This window comes from Tursiops truncatus, chromosome 1 (genome assembly GCF_011762595.2).
Source record: "Tursiops truncatus isolate mTurTru1 chromosome 1, mTurTru1.mat.Y, whole genome shotgun sequence".
Lineage (NCBI taxonomy): Eukaryota > Metazoa > Chordata > Mammalia > Artiodactyla > Delphinidae > Tursiops > Tursiops truncatus.
This window is the reverse complement of record NC_047034.1, coordinates 161,541,206-161,548,444: the sequence shown is the minus strand read 5'-3', so window position 1 is coordinate 161,548,444 and position 7,239 is coordinate 161,541,206. Positions and strand designations below refer to the sequence as shown.

The 7,239-nt window shown below is 47.0% G+C and overlaps 1 protein-coding gene across 8 annotated transcripts in view; it reads left to right on the top strand.

The window, feature by feature from the left end:
- Positions 1-571: 571 nt before the first annotated feature.
- Positions 572-7,239, top strand: part of GMEB1 (glucocorticoid modulatory element binding protein 1) — a 31,824-nt gene continuing 25,156 nt past the window's right edge. For 2 of the 8 annotated variants that reach the window (XM_073793294.1, XM_019938299.3), the window contains exon 1: positions 4,498-7,210. The gene's annotated coding sequence lies outside the window, so the exon portion shown is untranslated. Of the gene's footprint in view, positions 685-4,497; positions 7,211-7,239 lie in introns of those variants that run through there. The other 6 variants (XM_033839428.2, XM_019938292.3, XM_019938294.3 and 3 more) reach the window with 6 other exon arrangements.

Genomic DNA, 7,239 nt, shown 5'->3' with positions numbered 1-7,239 from the left:
CTAAGCATTTTCAAGGATCATTTCTCTTAACACTTAACAACAACCTAATTCCTAGGCAAAATAGGGGCTTAGAGCTGTCCAGTAACCCCCAAAGAATTTATGACTTGAACCCAGAACAAACCTCACAACCAGAAAAGGCTTGACAAACATGCATGGGTGAGAACGCAGAGTTTGCTTACTGACTCTATCCTGAACCAGATCTTTGATTCCAAAATGATAGTTGTATCATCACTTCTGAAAGTCTGATGAACGTAAGCTTCATAACCGGATTTGAGGAAGTAAGAGGGGCAGAGTCCTCCAAGGGGAGTCCTGCCTTTGAGAGACATGCCTTTGCCCCCGATTGCGAATGAGGTGAGACTTTAATTTAGCCCTCGTTTTCCTCACCCGTAAAGTGGGGTTAGAAAAGTTATCAGGATCCCTGGAGTCCCTCCCAACACTAATTTTCCAGGGCAGGAGATTCTTGCTCTGATAAAGGCCCCAAACCCTCCGGCTGAAGTTCATCCTCCGCGGGGCCGGCAATAGGGACGCGTCCCCTTTAAGGAGCCAACTCGCCGGCGGCGGCGGCCGGAAGTGTTGAAGCTGGGCCTGGCGGCGGCGGTGGCGGTAGCGGCCGTGGCGGCGTCTGCGCATGCTCCGTCGCCCGCCCGCCCTGGCCGCTCGCCGCCCGCCCGCCCGACGGAGACGGTGAGGAGGGGGAGGGGTGGGCGCGCGGGCGCGGGCGCGGGGTGGGGTGGGGGCGGGGGGGCGGGCGCGGGGGCCGCGCGGCGGCCGGCGAGGGCGGGCGGGCGCGCAGGGGGCGGGGGGCTCCTGCCTCCGCGGGCGCCTCCCCACGCCCTGTGCGTGCCGCCGCCGCCGCCGGGGAGCGAGCGGACGTCGCGGCGCCGCGGGGGGGTGGGGGGACGCTGCCGCTGGGTCCGCCCGAGCAGCCGGGCCGCCCCCAGCGCGGCCGGCCGCGGCGCCCGGGTCCGGACCCCGGCCGAGAGCGGCCGGGGGCCGGCGAGCCTGGCGTTGGGGGGCCCCGGAGCCCCGGACCGAGGGGCCCGGAAGTCCTCGGCCGAGGGACCTGGAGGGGCCGGAGCGACTCCGGGCTGGGAGGCCCGAACGCCCAGGACCCTGGGGAGGGGTCCGGGGATCCAGGGGTATCCCCAGAGGCGGGATCCAGGGAGCACCAGGCCCTTCGATGAGGAGCTGGGGAGAGGCCTGGGTCGAGCTGGGGAGAGGCCTGGGTCGCGCTCAGGCTAGGGAATAGTGGTGAAAGTGGGGCGAAGGGTGAAGGAAGCCCGCTGCCCGCCCGAGAGTATCCCTGGGTGCCTTGGGGTGGGGAGCAAGAGCAGAGAGTGGGTTGCTGAAGAAAGGAGGGTCCACGTTTCACCCGGGGGCGCGTTAGAGGCCTCGGCCATTCAGTCCAGGGGGAAAGAAGCAGGTGCTTCCCCGAAGGCGTGGTGACAGGTCCGGTAGTGGGAGCAGGGGACAAGGAAGAAGAGCTCTAAGGGGAAGTGAGCAGGCCCTTACCGTCCCCTAGATGAGGGGGCGGTAAGAAGACACCTCAGAGCCTCCAGAGGAAGGAATGAGAAGGGTCCAGATCTGTGAGAGAATAACAGCTGGGAGTACCTCCTGATATTATAGGTGGAGAGCAGGGTGATCTGGTCTGTCGCGGGTGGGGAGACCCGTGTTTTTGAGGACGGGAGAGAAGATAATTGGTGGGAAGAAGGCTAAAGTACCCTTGCTTTCTAAAATGACAGGGGAATTGGCCTGCTGTCTTCTAATTGAGGGGCAGGAGAGGTGAGGGCAGACTCTTGCTTGGAGGTCCTGGAGTGTGATCCACCCAGACTAAGGCACAAGTCTTGGCTTAGGGATCAAGGGAAGGCTTGGCCGTCTAAGAAGCTGGAGGAGGCCTGCATTCTCTTCTCAAGATGTGAGAAATTCAAAAACCCTTCCTAACAGACACAGCAGGGGCCTTAACTGGTGTCTGTTTAGGAGAACCTGGAAGTGGCATTTTCCTCCTTAACCTGGAGGATTAGGAAAAGGGAGGATCAGATATTTCGAGTCTCACAGAGGATTCTTTTCTCTCTTGGGGAGACTTCTTCATTAAATGGACTGACTCCCCTAATTTGTCAGCCTTTTATCAATTATGTGTATTTAAATTAGTCTACTGACTTGATGACTTTTGTCATTAGTTGTTAGTCAACCACTTATTCATATTTACTTCAACAAACATATTGAATAGCCAACTTGTACTCAACTTCATTGGGATAGTTTGGGCTGTATTTTGGTCTTGTCCTAAGCAGAAGTCTCCTCAACTATAGTACGGTGACCCTTCAAAAAACCCTTTTACTGTCAAGCAGATTTGGAAAAGAATACAATAAAATTCCTAGTAATGAAAACTGAAAAGATTGAAATTTAAAACTTAATTTAAAAAAAGAATAGGGCTTCCCTTGTGGCGCAGTGGTTGAGAGTCCGCCTGCCGATGCAGGGGACATGGGTTTGTGCCCCAGTCCGGGAAGATCCCACATGCCGTGGAGCGGCTAGGCCCGTGAGCCACTGCCGCTGGGCCTGCGTGTCCGGAGCCTGTGCTCCGCAACAGGAGAGGCCACAGCAGTGAGAGGCCCGCGTACTGCAGAATAAACAATAGATTTGACACACTTGAAGAGAAAAATCATGAAAGGGAAGATAGACATGAAAAAACAAAACATTCACACACCCACAAAAAACCCTTTTATGCTATTGCTTCCCTAAACACCTACGTAGTGGTCACCAATATGTGACTTATCCCAAACTTCATTTGCCCTGGCACTTTTCCTCACAGTGGTCCTATGTAGTGATCTTACTGGCTTCATTACATCTGGTAGCACCCTGGATCACCTACTAAATACATGAGGAGGAATAAACGGAAAAAAAAATCCAGGAGTTTTGGCCTCATGTAATAATAAAGTTTTAACTTGGAAATTTCTTAAGAATAGACCACACAGTCTACAAAAATTACAGTGAAGTATGGAATAAATACATTTTGGAGTTAGAAAATTTCAGGATATCTAGTATTTCTGTTAGTCCATTTCACCTACCAACTCTGATGTTCCTATGATCATGTGACACTTATGCTTACATCTTGCCATGTTTTAAACGATTTTCAGGACACAAAGTGAATTTAATCCAGAGTAAGTCAGATTATCATATGTTTAGTTTTTTGATAGTTTATGTGAGTAGTCGTGCTTACTTTCAAGGTGTCTTATTTGTCTTTGAAAATAGCTACAAATAATTCTTCCTTTGCACTTAAGTTTGACATATTTCCTTCATGTGTGCTCCTAGAATTACAGAGTGTTGTGTGATTCCACAATGAATACTCTAAGTCCCCTTCCATGAAATACCCAAAGGAGCAACTCACTCATCTTGCCTTAGGAGTTTTGGTTGCTATAAACAGGAGCTACTTTTCAGTTTACACTCAGCTCGAAGAGATGACCTTGCAATTAGCCAGTGTAGTCTGTAGAGCTGATTCGGGTTACTTGCTAGGAATATGGTATTTAGGATAATAAGAGATATTCAACCCAAACTTGCTTCTCTAAAGAATGTAAGAATTGCCATGTTGGACCAGACCTGTGTCTCTGACTGATACTGAGAGATATATCGTGGATGATTATAATTATCTTCGCTGATAAATTCTCAGAAGGTTAGAGAAGCAGCCAGAACCTTCCTCTTGAGTTCTGAGGTGTGTGGGGGGTAAGGAGTATATGAGTTCTTATTGAGGAAAGTATTAATCAAGAAGTTAGTCTACCACTTATTCAGAGTATTGTAGAGAGGACTCAACCTTAGGGTAGAAGGTTGAACTAGAAGCATCCTAATTCTGCTTCTCTAACCCATTAATTTACCTATGCTATTAATTTTTTAACATTTAAACCATTTTTTTTGAAATAAATTCCCTACGATTGTTACATGCTAAAGTATTACATCTTTTAAATTCATTAAATACGTAACAGAATAGTGCTTGACAACAAACAAGTGTCCGACAGTTGTTAGCTGTGATTATTTTAATTCACCCTACATTTCTTTTTTCACCCTACATTTTTATGGCTCAAACTTTGACGATATCTATTGGTTCAATTATTCTAGGATTTGATGGCATTTTATACTTCATCATATCCGTTTTGGCTTTTTCTAAACTCAAGGGTCCTAATCATTTAGGTTCTATTGCTGGCAGCCAGCCACACCAGTCCACTGATTCTCTAATCCCCACCCCCGCCAGTTTTAAACCTTCAATTTACATAAGTTTATTTATTTATTTATTTATTTATTTTTGCGGTACGCGGGCCTCTCACTGTTGTGGCCTCTCCCGTTGCGGAGCACAGGCTCCGGACGCGCAGGCTCAGCGGCCATGGCTCACGGGCCCAGCTGCTCTGCGGCATGTGGGATCTTCCCGGACCGGGGCACGAACCCGTGTCCCCTGCATCGGCAGGCGGACTCTCAACCACTGCACCACCAGGGAAGCCCAACATAAGTTTAGATTGTATATTGTAGTATCTTGCAATTACTTTTTTTCTGCACTATGTGACAGTGTCACACATCTCTTTCCCTTCTGTAGCTCCTTAAGAGCAGATAACATCCCTTTTCATATCCAGGGAGCCTAAGTCTGTGTCCGATGTGGAGTAGGGACTCAGTACATATTGGCCATAATGATGGGCAGTAAGCAAGGCAGCTTAGCCTGAGCTGTCTAAGCAAATTTATATCCCCTCAGTTAAAGATGAGAAAATTCTAGAAGTCTTTTAGGGTAAAGTGAGTTACTCATTGCACAAAAATTTATTACATACATGCTATGTGCCAGATTTTCTTAGGAAGTTTTAGGTGGGCAGTTTTGTAAATAGAAGTCTGATATTTGAAAACTATTTATTACACTCGAGAGTCCTGGGCACTGAGCTAGCACAGGGGAGCCTGTTGAAAAAGAAAAGCTATCCTTTCTCTGCCAGGATGTAGTCTGAGGGGGAGAGGCTGACAAAGGGGGTTGATGGTTGTGACGGGGATGCTGCAGGCGCTGAGGAAGCAAGAAGACCCTCTCAGATCTAGTCAGGGATGTCACAGATGGCCTCTCTGAGGAAGCGATGTTTTAAATAAGTCATAAAAGTTTAGCAGTGACTTGCCAAAGAGGAAAGAGAAGAGAATTCCCGGTAGAGCAAACAAGTGTGAAGGCTCAGGTGAGGAAATATGGCGTAGTTGAGAAATTGGAAAAAATGCAATGGCAGGAGCCCACAATGTGAGAGGAAGAACTGTGAGAAATGAGGCTAGCAGGGTGGGCAGGGGACAGATTTGGTGGGTTTTGAAAGCCATATTAGGGTCTTTGCACCTTAATAGCAGCAAAGGGAATGCACTGAAGGATTTTTAAGTGGGGGAAAATGGCCTTCAGTAAGATGACTTTGCTCTGTAGATAATGAATTGGAGATCAAGACCAGAGATTAGGGTACTGATGGGAAGCAGCTGGAAAAATCCAGGTAACAGTGTGGTGGCTCAGAATATGATGATGGCAGCACAGATGGAGAGTGGGGGTTGGTTAAAAGAGATATATAGGTGATAGAATGGATAGGATTTGGTGGTTGGTTGGATTTAGAAAGAGAAGAAAGAGGAGTCAAAAATAGCTCCTTAGTTTCTGGCTTGAGAAAATGGGTGGAGGGTAGCACCATTTATTGAGGCAGGAAACATAGGAGCAGGTTTGAGAGGGAACAGGCTTTCAGTTTAAGGTGCCTACAAGATATTTTAAGAGGCTTTTAGATATAGGAGGTGTTGAATCCAGGAAAAAAGTTTGAATGTGAGAATCATAAAGGACAGAAGTCTAAGTCATATATGAGGAATTTTAACTAGGTCAAACACAAACAAAAATTGATTGAACCAATGTATGTCACTGCCTATGATGAGCAAGGCTGTGGGAGACAAGATTTTTATTTTTAATTAAAAAAAATTTTTGGCTGTGCCACTGCATGAAAGAGGCAAGATTTTTAGATAAGCAGCACCTGTCCTCACAGAGAGTATAGTGTAGTCATGGAGGTAGATGTCTATTCAGTTAACTGCAGTGCAAGGCACAGTGTGATAAACACTAGAGGAGAGCTGCAAGCAAGTATTGGGGGACCTCAGAAAAGAAAGTGGTTTGGCAGTGGCTTTGTGGAGGAGTGAGCTTTGAGCTGGACCTTGAAGGGAGAAGGAGATGCGGGAGAAAGGAGTTTTGGGCTTATGGAATAACAAAGGTAGAGAAACCTGAAAGTACATATTACATGTTCAGAAATCTGTGGGAGGTTGGTGTGGCTGGATCTTAAGATTCTTGGGATACTGTAGTTGCAGATGAAACTGGGAAAATTTGGGGGCCAAATGAGGGAGATTTTGAGTGCCATGTTAAATGTGTGTATTATAGGCAAACAATTGCTGTGGCAGAGCTGAAATGTGGATTCGGTCATCTGAGTACTAGTTACATATTCACACTTGCATCCATTGTCTGTCTAAGCACAGTTCAGCACAGTCCTAATCATCTTCAAGTACTCACATATCTAAGTAAATGGAGTGTTCTTATCCATATTCTCTTAAGTGACTCTTTTCAGCTGTGAAGACTAACAGCTGCAGAATAACTTGGGGCCCTCTGAATTTTCATTAAGCTTGAGATAATGCTTTGAGTTACTTTAGAGTCAAGGAGTTTGTGGTACTGGACAGTGGTTTCCCTAACAGCTCCGCAGGGGAGATGTCAGGCAAGGCCCTATCTCCATTCAATATGAGGCAAAGAGGTATTAAGACGTTCCTGGAGGTCATACAGTTGGATTCAGCATCTATTAAAAACCACACGATGCGAACCATCTTTCTTTTTCCCATACAACTTAGTTTAGTTAGCAGATACTTATTAGTATCTGCTTATTAGTATCTACTCACAAAGGACAGAGCACTTGATGAGGTATAAAGGCTGGTTGCAAAGAAAACAGATGATTCTTACTTCCTAGGAGCTTAGTTTGGGATGGAACTAGTGGTGTGCTGTAAACCAGCTCTCTAGAAGAAAAAATACCCTGATTTGTAATGTTTGTCAATTTCTGTGGTGTATATTCTCCCAGCAACTGATTTCAAGCTACCAACTTGATGTCACTAAACTTGGAGTTGGGAAGAGATGTGCACAGTTGGTTCTCAGGAGCTGGTAGAGCTGGCTCCAGCACACCACGGGGTGAATCACACATACTAAGAAAAACTACAATAACAAGTGAGTACTAAGGCATTTCTGGAAAGATC